Source organism: Littorina saxatilis, linkage group LG14 (genome assembly GCF_037325665.1).
Source record: "Littorina saxatilis isolate snail1 linkage group LG14, US_GU_Lsax_2.0, whole genome shotgun sequence".
NCBI classification, from domain to species: Eukaryota; Metazoa; Mollusca; class Gastropoda; order Littorinimorpha; family Littorinidae; genus Littorina; species Littorina saxatilis.
The window spans coordinates 11,724,287-11,738,816 of NC_090258.1; the positions used below are offsets into that span (position 1 = coordinate 11,724,287).

Here is a 14,530-nt window from a genome sequence, read left to right on the forward strand (position 1 = left end):
TTTTCGGAGCACCAAATGCAACATGCTTTGTATGTTGTTGAAGTTTTGTGCGCTGCTATTTTTCGGAGCACCAAATGCAACATGCTTGGTATGTTGTTGAAGTTTTGTGCGCTGCTACTTTTCGGAGCACCAAATGCAACATGCTTGGTATGTTGTTGAAGTTTTTGTGCGCTGCTATTTTTCGGAGCACCAAATGCAACATGCTTGGTATGTTGTTGAAGTTTTGTGCGCTGCTATTTTTCGGAGCACCAAATGCAACATGCTTGGTATGTTGTTGAAGTTTTGTGCGCTGCTACTTTTCGGAGCACCAAATGCAACATGCTTGGTATGTTGTTGAAGTTTTGTGCGCTGCTATTTTTCGGAGCACCAAATGCAACATGCTTGGTATGTTGTTGAAGTTTTGTGCGCTGCTACTTTCGGAGCACCAAATGCAACATGCTTGGTATGTTGTTGAAGTTTTGTGCGCTGCTATTTTTCGGAGCACCAAATGCAACATGCTTGGTATGTTGTTGAAGTTTTGTGCGCTGCTACTTTTCGGAGCACCAAATGCAACATGCTTGGTATGTTGTTGAAGTTTTGTGCGCTGCTATTTTTCGGAGCACCAAATGCAACATGCTTGGTATGTTGTTGAAGTTTTGTGCGCTGCTACTTTTCGGAGCACCAAATGCAACATGCTTGGTATGTTGTTGAAGTTTTGTGCGCTGCTATTTTTCGGAGCACCAAATGCAACATGCTTGGTATGTTGTTGAAGTTTTGTGCGCTGCTATTTTTCGGAGCACCAAATGCAACATGCTTGGTATGTTGTTGAAGTTTTGTGCGCTGCTATTTTTCGGAGCACCAAATGCAACATGCTTGGTATGTTGTTGAAGTTTTGTGCGCTGCTACTTTTCGGAGCACCAAATGCAACATGCTTGGTATGTTGTTGAAGTTTTGTGCGCTGCTATTTTTCGGAGCACCAAATGCAACATGCTTGGTATGTTGTTGAAGTTTTGTGCGCTGCTACTTTTCGGAGCACCAAATGCAACATGCTTGGTATGTTGTTGAAGTTTTGTGCGCTGCTATTTTTCGGAGCACCAAATGCAACATGCTTGGTATGTTGTTGAAGTTTTGTGCGCTGCTATTTTTCGGAGCACCAAATGCAACATGCTTGGTATGTTGTTGAAGTTTTGTGCGCTGCTACTTTTCGGAGCACCAAATGCAACATGCTTGGTATGTTGTTGAAGTTTTGTGCGCTGCTATTTTTCGGAGCACCAAATGCAACATGCTTGGTATGTTGTTGAAGTTTTGTGCGCTGCTATTTTTCGGAGCACCAAATGCAACATGCTTGGTATGTTGTTGAAGTTTTGTGCGCTGCTATTTTTCGGAGCACCAAATGCAACATGCTTGGTATGTTGTTGAAGTTTTGTGCGCTGCTATTTTTCGGAGCACCAAATGCAACATGCTTGGTATGTTGTTGAAGTTTTGTGCGCTGCTATTTTTCGGAGCACCAAATGCAACATGCTTGGTATGTTGTTGAAGTTTTGTGCGCTGCTATTTTTCGGAGCACCAAATGCAACATGCTTGGTATGTTGTTGAAGTTTTGTGCGCTGCTATTTTTCGGAGCACCAAATGCAACATGCTTGGTATGTTGTTGAAGTTTTGTGCGCTGCTATTTTTCGGAGCACCAAATGCAACATGCTTGGTATGTTGTTGAAGTTTTGTGCGCTGCTATTTTTCGGAGCACCAAATGCAACATGCTTGGTATGTTGTTGAAGTTTTGTGCGCTGCTACTTTTCGGAGCACCAAATGCAACATGCTTGGTATGTTGTTGAAGTTTTGTGCGCTGCTATTTTTCGGAGCACCAAATGCAACATGCTTGGTATGTTGTTGAAGTTTTGTGCGCTGCTATTTTTCGGAGCACCAAATGCAACATGCTTGGTATGTTGTTGAAGTTTTGTGCGCTGCTATTTTTCGGAGCACCAAATGCAACATGCTTGGTATGTTGTTGAAGTTTTGTGCGCTGCTATTTTTCGGAGCACCAAATGCAACATGCTTGGTATGTTGTTGAAGTTTTGTGCGCTGCTACTTTTCGGAGCACCAAATGCAACATGCTTGGTATGTTGTTGAAGTTTTGTGCGCTGCTATTTTTCGGAGCACCAAATGCAACATGCTTGGTATGTTGTTGAAGTTTTGTGCGCTGCTATTTTTCGGAGCACCAAATGCAACATGCTTGGTATGTTGTTGAAGTTTTGTGCGCTGCTATTTTTCGGAGCACCAAATGCAACATGCTTGGTATGTTGTTGAAGTTTTGTGCGCTGCTATTTTTCGGAGCACCAAATGCAACATGCTTGGTATGTTGTTGAAGTTTTGTGCGCTGCTACTTTTCGGAGCACCAAATGCAACATGCTTGGTATGTTGTTGAAGTTTTGTGCGCTGCTACTTTTCGGAGCACCAAATGCAACATGCTTGGTATGTTGTTGAAGTTTTGTGCGCTGCTATTTTTCGGAGCACCAAATGCAACATGCTTGGTATGTTGTTGAAGTTTTGTGCGCTGCTATTTTTCGGAGCACCAAATGCAACATGCTTGGTATGTTGTTGAAGTTTTGTGCGCTGCTATTTTTCGGAGCACCAAATGCAACATGCTTGGTATGTTGTTGAAGTTTTGTGCGCTGCTATTTTTCGGAGCACCAAATGCAACATGCTTGGTATGTTGTTGAAGTTTTGTGCGCTGCTATTTTTCGGAGCACCAAATGCAACATGCTTGGTATGTTGTTGAAGTTTTGTGCGCTGCTATTTTTCGGAGCACCAAATGCAACATGCTTGGTATGTTGTTGAAGTTTTGTGCGCTGCTATTTTTCGGAGCACCAAATGCAACATGCTTGGTATGTTGTTGAAGTTTTGTGCGCTGCTACTTTTCGGAGCACCAAATGCAACATGCTTGGTATGTTGTTGAAGTTTTGTGCGCTGCTATTTTTCGGAGCACCAAATGCAACATGCTTGGTATGTTGTTGAAGTTTTGTGCGCTGCTATTTATCGGAGCACCAAATGCAACATGCTTGGTATGTTGTTGAAGTTTTGTGCGCTGCTATTTTTCGGAGCACCAAATGCAACATGCTTGGTATGTTGTTGAAGTTTTGTGCGCTGCTACTTTTCGGAGCACCAAATGCAACATGCTTGGTATGTTGTTGAAGTTTTGTGCGCTGCTATTTTTCGGAGCACCAAATGCAACATGCTTGGTATGTTGTTGAAGTTTTGTGCGCTGCTACTTTTCGGAGCACCAAATGCAACATGCTTGGTATGTTGTTGAAGTTTTGTGCGCTGCTATTTTTCGGAGCACCAAATGCAACATGCTTGGTATGTTGTTGAAGTTTTGTGCGCTGCTACTTTTCGGAGCACCAAATGCAACATGCTTGGTATGTTGTTGAAGTTTTGTGCGCTGCTATTTTTCGGAGCACCAAATGCAACATGCTTGGTATGTTGTTGAAGTTTTGTGCGCTGCTATTTTTCGGAGCACCAAATGCAACATGCTTGGTATGTTGTTGAAGTTTTGTGCGCTGCTACTTTTCGGAGCACCAAATGCAACATGCTTGGTATGTTGTTGAAGTTTTGTGCGCTGCTATTTTTCGGAGCACCAAATGCAACATGCTTGGTATGTTGTTGAAGTTTTGTGCGCTGCTATTTTTCGGAGCACCAAATGCAACATGCTTGGTATGTTGTTGAAGTTTTGTGCGCTGCTATTTTTCGGAGCACCAAATGCAACATGCTTGGTATGTTGTTGAAGTTTTGTGCGCTGCTATTTTTCGGAGCACCAAATGCAACATGCTTGGTATGTTGTTGAAGTTTTGTGCGCTGCTATTTTTCGGAGCACCAAATGCAACATGCTTGGTATGTTGTTGAAGTTTTGTGCGCTGCTACATTTCGGAGCACCAAATGCAACATGCTTGGTATGTTGTTGAAGTTTTGTGCGCTGCTATTTTTCGGAGCACCAAATGCAACATGCTTGGTATGTTGTTGAAGTTTTGTGCGCTGCTATTTTTCGGAGCACCAAATGCAACATGCTTGGTATGTTGTTGAAGTTTTGTGCGCTGCTATTTTTCGGAGCACCAAATGCAACATGCTTGGTATGTTGTTGAAGTTTTGTGCGCTGCTATTTTTCGGAGCACCAAATGCAACATGCTTGGTATGTTGTTGAAGTTTTGTGCGCTGCTATTTTTCGGAGCACCAAATGCAACATGCTTGGTATGTTGTTGAAGTTTTGTGCGCTGCTACTTTTCGGAGCACCAAATGCAACATGCTTGGTATGTTGTTGAAGTTTTGTGCGCTGCTATTTTTCGGAGCACCAAATGCAACATGCTTGGTATGTTGTTGAAGTTTTGTGCGCTGCTATTTTTCGGAGCACCAAATGCAACATGCTTGGTATGTTGTTGAAGTTTTGTGCGCTGCTATTTTTCGGAGCACCAAATGCAACATGCTTGGTATGTTGTTGAAGTTTTGTGCGCTGCTATTTTTCGGAGCACCAAATGCAACATGCTTGGTATGTTGTTGAAGTTTTGTGCGCTGCTATTTTTCGGAGCACCAAATGCAACATGCTTGGTATGTTGTTGAAGTTTTGTGCGCTGCTATTTTTCGGAGCACCAAATGCAACATGCTTGGTATGTTGTTGAAGTTTTGTGCGCTGCTATTTTTCGGAGCACCAAATGCAACATGCTTGGTATGTTGTTGAAGTTTTGTGCGCTGCTATTTTTCGGAGCACCAAATGCAACATGCTTGGTATGTTGTTGAAGTTTTGTGCGCTGCTATTTTTCGGAGCACCAAATGCAACATGCTTGGTATGTTGTTGAAGTTTTGTGCGCTGCTATTTTTCGGAGCACCAAATGCAACATGCTTGGTATGTTGTTGAAGTTTTTTTTGGTCTGGTGCCTCTGACAAACTTTTTTCAATTTTCAATAAAAAAAACCAAATTCTATGAGAGAATGCAAGCTAGCAGAGGGAGCTGGGGAGGAGGGGGGGAGGACGCTGGGAGGAAGGAAGGAGAGGTGGTTCAAACAGTTTTGTTCAGAGAATTACAAATAGCACTGCCGCATACAATCAGTTAAATAAATGGAGCACAACAAGCTAAGCTTAAACGTGCTCTTAAAAAGCAATATAATATGTGATTTGGCGGACGAATACAACGTATGTCGAAAAGATAATCCCATTTGTAGAAAAGTAAAAGAAGGAGATAGGTGTATGTATATATGTGTGCGTGTGTGTGAGTGTGTGTGTGTGTGTGTGTGTGTGTGTGTGTGTGTGTGTGTGTGAGTGTGTGTGTGTGTGTGAGTGTGTGTGTGTGTGTGTGTGTGTGTGTGTGTGTGAGTGTGTGTGTCCGTATGTGTGTATGTGTGTGTGTGTGTGTGTGAGTGTGTGTGTGTGTGAGTGTGTGTGTGTGTGTGTGTGTGTGTGTGTGTGTGTGAGTGTGTGTGTGTGTGTGAGTGTGTGTGTGTGTGTGTGTGTGAGTGTGTGTGTCCGTGTGTGTGTATGTGTGTGTGTGTGTGTGTAACCACAGGACCTTGTTTCAAAGCAGCGGTCGATTTACTCCTTTATCCTTCCTGTAAGATAAGATAAGATAAGATAAGAAAACTTTAATGTCCATTTTCATTTGACATAAACATGGACATTTGTCTGTTGGCACCACACCGCATTTCTAATAACACAAACACACGATCATAAAGCATAATTAATTGTATCGACAACGTCTGAAAGTATGCGCATGCAGTTGTCAGTTGTGTAATGCTGATAGTATAACTCCTCGGTTAGTTGATACAGGATAAGTGCGTCGGATATGGAGTGATATTTCTATTTCATTTACTCTACTGATCATCCCAATGTTGGGAAATTCGGGTCGCTTCCTCCCAGTGGAAAGCTAGCAGCAACAAGATTCGCGCTACCCAGAAAAATAGAAACTGAATTCAATAGATAATGTACTTGTTTTGCAGTCATGAGTGACTTAGATTCAAAAAGCTACATTCATATATTACGAATATTGCGTTACATGACGTGATGCACAAGTATTACGCAGTTTGCACAAATATGCACGCTACCAGTTTGCACAAATATGCACGGTACCAGTTTGCACAAATATGCACGGTACCAGTTTGCACAAATATGCACGGTACCAGTTTGCACAAATATGCACGGTACCAGTTCGCAAGCATTTAAAAAAAGAGTCATTCCAAATTCACAACGCCCATCGAGTTAGTCAAAGTAACACGTTCTTTGAGATTGCGTCACTCAGAGTAAACACTTTCATTCACAATTGATGACGCAGATGTAATCAGTCAACGTGACGTGTTATATGAAATTACGTCACTGAGGGTAATACATTATTCAAGGACACAAACAAAACGTCACATGTTATGTGTTTTGAGGACAAAAACAGTCACCTCACACGACACACAACAAAAATAGACCCTGAACACAATAAATAATGCAATAATGGTTTGCAATCTCGAGCTGCTGAGATTCATAAGCACGTGCCTGTGCGAGAGAACTGTCAGAATGCTAAATTTAGCGTGGGGGGGGGGGGGGGGGGGGGGGGGGAGGAGGGGAGACAAGAGAGGAGATGATATCACAATGTTATCTGCTGCTGTCTCTTCGCCACACAAAATAATACTGATAAGGATAAGTGTCATGCTGTTTTCGTGATCAACCTGTCAGTGGTATGTACAGCGGTGCCTGTGGTGTGAGACCCCTGCGAGAAGAGGACACCTCCCACGAGAGAACATGTTATGGTGTCCCTTTGTCTATTAAATTTCCAAACTTAAAAAAATAAAATAAAACTCTTCATCACAATATACCTGGGCTTGTTGCTGCTAGCTTTCCACTTCACGCCGTATATTGGGCTATACCAAGAGCGCGCTGACGCCAGGTGTAAACAAAGCGTTGTTGCCAACTTCACGGCAAGTGTCCCCAGTTTAAAACAAAATGTGTCTCTTTGAAACCACGTACAGCTTAAATGTATGGTTGTGGGAATGAATAAGGTTTGTATCTAGTACATGTGTGGTTTTCAACGATAAATATACACGTACACGAACAAACGAACCGATTTGCTGTAGATCTGTCCTCACTGAAGCATATTCACCCACTTTCATCCCAGCTACACGCCTCTTTGTCGACAAATGGACTGACAAGCCAAACTATTATGTTCATTCTCACTTTCTCTTTCATCTGCTGGTATGGAGGTCTGTGTGTGAAGAGTAAGAATGTGCTTGGGCGGGTGGTGAACACATGTGGTAAGATTGTGGGGGTGAGACAGGAAGGACTGACTGTGCTGTATGAACGACGTGTGGTGCGAAAGGCCCGCTGCATCATCCAGGATAGTAGTCATGTGCTCGCTCACCACTTTGAGGTCCTGCCCTCAGGACGTCGCCTCCGCACTCCCAGATTCCGCACGCTCAGAACTAAGAACAGTTTTATTCCAAAGTCAATTGGCTTTTTAAATACCTAAGTTAATTAAAACTAGTATGTGTGCCGGTGAACATATGCACTGATTTCTGTGATGAATATTTTTTATATTCTTTGATGTGCACCCTTATGCTGAGTGTGATAACCCTCGAATGACTAGTCCTGTGATAAATATTGTTCAATGACATATCTAGTCCTGTGATAATGATAGTTTTTAGCGGTAAACTTTTAGCTAAAGCTGACGGCAATTTACCTATTTGGAATCATGTTACTATTCCTGTTAGTGTACATATGCGTGCGCGAGTGTAGTATGCTTCGTATGGTATTTTTATCTGTTGTCTTATTATTTGTTTTGTCTTTTAATGTGCACCACACTGAAATTTCTCTGTATGAGATAATAAAGTATTCGTATTCGTATTCGTATTCGTATTCGTGTCCTGTGTTGATACATAACACATCATCATTCAAAACGGTCTGTATTGTGCAAAAATTCAAAAAGAAATGAAGCAGTCAAAACTGTGTGGTAGCGCACCGCCGCAACGCCTGGATCGGAATAAAATTGCCTGCCTCCGCGCGTTGGAAACAACACAAAATCAACACACTCAAGCCAACAATCGCGCGGAGGTACGGCGGCGCACGCTCGATATAGCCTTGAATATACGGGGTGCACTTGGAGGAAGCGACCCGAATTTCTCAGCGGTGAAACAGTAAAGAGATGAAAATGCAACAACAACAAAAATAAAGTCAGTAGTAAACGTAGTAATTTCGCTTCACGTGACTTGTTTGTTTACCGGCACGGTTGGCCTAGTGGTAAGGCGTCCGCCCCGTGATCGGGAGGTCGTGGGTTCGAACCCCGGCCGGGTCATACCTAAGACTTTAAAGTTGGCAATCTAGTGGCTGCTCCGCCTGGCGTCTGGCATTATGGGGTTAGTGCTAGGACTGGTTGGTCCGGTGTCAGAATAATGTGACCGGTTGAGACATGAAGCCTGTGCTGCGACTTCTGTCTTGTGTGTGGCGCACGTTATATGTCAAAGCAGCACCGCCCTGATATGGCCCTTGTTTGTTTCTGTCTTTTTTCACGATCGAACGCACACAAACCTACTGTAGTCTCCGCTAGCCACCTAAATGTCACAAACCTTTCACTCTTTTGTAGTCTCAGCTAGCCACCTAAATGTCACTTTGGTCTCTGACGTCACATGGCTCAAAGAAGAGAAATCAATTGTTCAATCTAGAGCCTCTTTGTTTGACCTACAGCCTGGCTGCAAACTGTGAGGATTTGAACTTTGTTTTTGTTTCTTTCTTGTTTTGTGCTAAACTTATTTCGCAGATTTACATAATTATGTGACTCTCCATCACAAAATCAGTCTTAAGTAGCAATTTGGATGATTTTAGTTGGTTATATTGAAATCCTGAGTCTTTTCTGGATGTTTTGAAAAAAAATGTAAAGCTCTAGGTCAATAAATAACGATATTACAGCCATTTTTATAAAAGAAGTTGACCGGCGGCCATTTTTAGAAATCGGGCTTTTAAAGTTTTGGAAGGCACCAGCTTTACATTTTCCTTAGCAACAGGGGTTGAAATTTAACCTAACCCTTCCATATTTTGCACAAGTGTACCTTGATCTTTAATGCATCCTTTCATTCCAAAACTAAGGGTTAAAAGAACAATTATCACCATTTTTGAAGGCTTTGTTTACATCATACACTTGGAGGAAAACCGTCAAATACATGTCATAATACATCAGCAAACATTTTCACTGTCATTATCAGGATTAAAAGAATGCAACGGATCTTCCCGGGCATGTTTGTTTGTTTGTTTTGCTTAACGCCCAGCCGACCACGAAGGGCCATATCAGGGCGGTGCTGCTTTGACATATAACGTGCGCCACACACAAGACAGAAGTCGCAGCACAGGCTTCATGTCTCACCCAGTCACATTATTCTGACACCGGACCAACCAGTCCTAGCACTAACCCCATAATGTCAGACGCCAGGCAGAGCAGCCACTAGGTTGCCAATTTTAAAGTCTTAGGTATGACCCGGCCGGGGTTCGAACCCACGACCTCCCCGGGCATGTGATGGGACCTATTTGTGAGACTTGGATGCATAACGAGAATCAACATCGTGACTGCCCAGTGTGCAGACTGACATCTTTGCTGAATCAATTTCGCAGATTGGTACAGGCGCCATTTGCAAAATTGATTCAGCAAAAAAAAAAAAAAAAAAAAAAAAAAAAAAAAAATCACACAGCAAAGAAAGTAGCCAGGCTGTATATGTTTGGTATGTGTCCTAATGAAGGATGCACACATCGCGTACAAAAGCCCGAACACATCTGTAGTGGCAAAAAAAAAAATAAAAAAATCAGACAGCAAAGAGAATAGCCAGGCTATATAAATTATGTTTGGTATGTGTCTAAGTGAAGGATGCACACATCGCTTACAAAAGCCAGAACACATCGGTAGCGGCTTACGCAAGAAGGGATTGATTATCTTTTATTCATCATCATCAGTCTTGTCATGCAGGACCGGCTTTTAACACACTTTCAATGCGGTTCTTTCACAGAGAAAAAGACAATCTATCAATGTGGGTTCTAAGGCCTGGCGCTCACCTATGTAACTTCAGCAGGACAGATGACGCACTGCAGATTATCCCAGCCCGCTACACGTTGCGTGAAAGGAAAACAGGCCAAGTACTCGTCATAATCCTTATCGCAGCATCAATAACATGCAGTGCGTCGTCTGTGCCGCTGAAACTGCGCAGGTATACTCTGCCCTTAACCATAGGAACGAGCGGTGAGGCGCAACAGTCGGTAGCGCACTACTTCCCGTAATTTGTCTTGTCCACGAGAAACATCACAGCATTTTATCAACTTCATGGAGTAAAATCAATAACAGAAGTTTAGAGTCGTATAACGGGGAAACGTAAACGATGGTGGTATTCTTTTTTATTTTTTTTTATGTTAATGGTTATCGTTATTTGCTTTTACGCAAGAGCGTTATTGGTATACCTGGCTGACACCCGCACACATGCACTGCATTTATATGTAAGTGTGGACAGCGACACACACACACACACACACACACACACACACACACACACACACACACACTCACGCACGCACGCACAGACACACAGACACACACACACCCACATACACACACACGCACGCACGCACACACGCACGCACACACACACACACACACACACACACAGACACACACACACACACACACACAGAAAGACAGAGAGAAGAGTGACAGATAGACAGATAGACAGACAGACAGACAGACAGACAGACAGACAGACAGATAGATAGAGGCAGAAAAACAAACAAACGGACACACAGAAAAATAAAAATAAACACTTCCTCATCGTACAAGGCATAAGGGTACTGTATTAGCTCCTTGGAGGAACCTGGACGAGGAACAGCCCACACGAAGCCGCAGCTCTGTATTATTCTATGTACAAAGCTGATCGCTTCTTGCAGACACGTGATGTTCTAGCAGATCGTTTCTGTGACCTAATCTTGTTATCCAGGATAATTTTCTGACCGTTTAGCCCGAACATGATTCTGGCAGTGTTAGGCAAGGTGATGACGATGGTGGAGGTGGCGGTGGTGGTGGTGTGAAATGTAGATGAGGAGGGTGTGTGGGGTGTTTACTGGCTTGATGGTGTTGTTTTCTTGGCTCTCTGTGGGTCGGTCTGTGTGTCTGTCTTACTTTGTCTCTTTTTGTATCTTTATCTATCTATCTGCCTGTGTCTTCATCTATCTGTCTGTCTGTCTGTCTGTCTTTCTCTCTCTCTCTCTCTCTCTCTCTCTCTCTCTCTCTCTCTCTCTCTCTCTCTCTCTCTCTCTCTCTTTCTGTCTATCATGATCTGGGTATAACAAAGAAAGATAACCCTGCCTACTTGTCTCATCAATAGTAAGAGAAATAATTTCAAACAGTTACAAAGATCACCTACAAGTATTTACTGACGGCTCAAAACAAAATGATGGCCAGGCTGTGCTTTTGTCATTACTGACCTCAAAATAACCAAACAATTCAACCTCAACAAGGAGGTGTCCATTTTCACTACAGAAATGTACGCCATCTTAAGAGCATGCCACTATGTCAATGACCTCCCTCGACCCCCAACAAGAGTCGTCATTCTCTCCGACTCAAAATCAGCTCTGACTGCTCTCCAAAATGGTTCCGGAAACCGAGAAGAGCTTCAGACGGAAATATTGTTCCTCTGTCACCAAATCATTGCCTCTGGAACAGAACTGACCCTTATGTACATCCCCTCACACACAGGGATCAGAGGCAATGATATGGCTGACAGAGCAGCAAAAGAGGCTGTCACAGATCAAGCAGCATTTCATGACTTAAAATTAACAAAGACGGAAGCAAAACACAAAATGGCCAAAGTTGCCTGGTGTCACTGGGAAACAGAATTAAAAACAGAAGGCAATGCCCATGGTTGGCTTATTCTGCCCCGACAAACAAAACAAAACAGGCCTACACTCCCCACCCCCCTCCTTAAAATACTTCGCAGAATTCGCACGGATGGATGCGCTCACAAGTTCTTTCCTCGTCTCTGTGAATGTGGAAAGTTAATATCTTTTTTACACCTCTTTGACCGCTGCCAATCACTCCAACAAGATTTCCGCAACCTACACACCCTGGTCAACGAACACAAACTGAAACCCCATGAGTTTTTAGATAAACATTGCACGCTTCAATGGAAGCCAGCCTACACCCTGTGTCTCTCAATTTATAAATGGGACATCTGTTCTGAAAACCTCATCCCCTTTCCTCCTTCCCATCCCTCAATCCTCTCTCCCACCGACCCCCCCCCCTCCCACATCCAAAAACCAAAGAGCCTAAGACACAAAGCATAGCTCTATTCAAATAAGGCTAAAGCACATACTGCCCTCCTACCTGAACTGTTATTGTATTATTTTTCAAGTTATGTATTTATTTATTTATTCAGCCAGTTCTTTATTAAGTTATTTTGGCATTATACAAAAGTCTGAAAATATTCTACATAAATAAAAAGCAAAAAGCCTACAAAACCGCTCGGGCACTCCAACCATATTCCGCGTACACTAAGGCAACAACCCCAACAAAATCTGTACTTCCATCCCCATTTTGAAATACCGCAACAACAGACTTCCAGATCTATAACACGATCATATGTGTTCTCTGTTTGCATGTCTGTCTAGTGTCTTGCCCCCCCCCCCCACCTCCATAGCATATTAACTCTACCTGTCCAAAGGTAGGCCAATTGGTCCTAAGAGGACGTTAAAACTAACTATCATCATCTTTCTGTCTCTCTCTCTCTGTCTCTCTCTGTCTACCTCTCTCTTTCTGTCTCTGGGTCTCTGTCTGTCTGTCTCTCTCTGTCTATCTCTCTGTCTGTCTCTCTGTCTGTCTGTCTCTCTCTTCCTCTGTCTGTCTCTCTCTGTCTGTCTCTCTGTCTGTCTTTCTGTCTCTCTCTGTCTGTCTCTCTGTCTCCCTCTGTCTGTCTCTCTGTCTGTCTCTCTGTCTGTCTTTCTGTCTGTCTTTATCTATATATCAATAATTATATCTGTGTGTGTGTGTGTGTGTGTGTGTGTGTGTGTGTGTGTGTGATGAACACTAGGAGGCTTGTATGGCCAGGCTTTCAAAGTAATGACACATGTTCCTTCGAGCCTTAAAAGAACATTGTAACAGAACCACAGTCTATCTGAAGGTGCTAGCAGCAAGACTCGCTTCTGACAGTGGATTAATTCAAAGCTGACATAACACACTAGTCGTACAGTGCAACAGTCGAGCAGCCCCTATAAAGCTGAGGGGCTCCGCTCACATATGTAACTTCAGCAGGACCGACGACGTTACCGCCCTGATATGGCCCGCCTTCGTGGTGGCTTTGGCGTAAAGCAAGCAAACAAACAAACAAACAAACCGACGACGTCGACGCACTGCAGATGATCCCAGCCCGCTACATGTTGCATGAAAGGAAAACAGGCCAAGTACTCGTCATAATCCCTATCGCGGCATAAATAATAGGCAGTGCGTCGTCTGTGCCGCTGAAACTGCGCAGGTATATTCTGCCCATAAACAGATCTCCGTTCACGTGTCTTCTGTCTCGTGAACGGCTCTCTCGCAACAGTTCGATAACACAATGTATGAGCAGCTCTGAAGGCCTCACACGCCGAGTGCAGACGTCCCTTTGCGACTCTGTGTGCGTCGCTTGCCGATCACTGCTACTCGGTAGTCAGAGAGAGAGAGAGAGATAGAACAGGACTGATTCAATCAGTATCGCCAAGTCCGTCGTACGTCGTGGTTGGCAGTCAGTCTTCGTTTAGACCTCATGATCACAGGACTACCGTAGTGTTTCTGCGTTGAGGTGACTGCACCGTTTGCCGCGTGGTCTGTGTATGCTATACGTTGCTTTCGGTGGAACAGTGTTGTTAACATATCGGTGACTGTTGCGACTCTAATATATTTCAAGCAGCTGACTAATAGGTTTTGATTTGACGAAACTCTGTGCGATTTTGAATTTCTATTAGTCAGTGTTGTTTCTCAGAAGTTCTAATGCGTCTTTCTCTATAAAAAAAAAAAGTGTTTGCAACGCCTATATGCGCTCATTGAACTATTGTGGTCTCTACTTTATCTGTACTGTGATAAAACTTCGCGGATACTTTTTTGTGAGCGTTTTCCTTGCGAAAAGGATTTGTGACTTCTGCGATTATCTTCATTTTGAGTCATCTGTGTGATTGGAATAATTTCTGCCAAGTTGTGCGCCTCTTCTCCTGGATTTTGGATTCGTTTTGTCACAGTGTGTTTGTGACAAGAGAGGAAATTGCCTGGAGATATGTTGACAATATGAAGGTAATTATCATGGTTAAATCCGTTTTTGGACCATTTATTTTTTCATTTGTTTGCTGTTACAGTGTGAGTTGTTTTGTTGTTGTTGTTGTTGTTGTTTTTTGTGGCTTTTAAAGTTCCGTATTTGTTTTTTGTTCTCTCTACTCTTGTAGTTCTCGCTTTTCCTGCACCCTCATCATCAAAATGTTCTTTTTCGTCTTCTTCTGTTCCATCGTTCTGTCTTTCTTTCTTCTCCGGGCTGCTTTGTTCATTCCA

General features: G+C 43.1%; 2 protein-coding genes across 2 annotated transcripts in view; one reads left to right on the forward strand and one right to left on the reverse strand.

The window, feature by feature from the left end:
* Nucleotides 1–14,530, reverse strand: part of LOC138947123 (zinc finger protein GLI2-like) — a gene marked incomplete at its 5' end in the record, with an annotated part of 217,820 nt that overhangs the window by 111,515 nt on the left and 91,775 nt on the right.
* LOC138947105 (guanine nucleotide-binding protein G(s) subunit alpha-like) overlaps nt 13,589–14,530 on the forward strand; it is a 40,403-nt gene continuing 39,461 nt past the window's right edge. The window contains exon 1 of the mRNA XM_070318555.1: nt 13,589–14,278. The gene's annotated coding sequence lies outside the window, so the exon portion shown is untranslated. The remainder of the gene's footprint in view (nt 14,279–14,530) is intronic.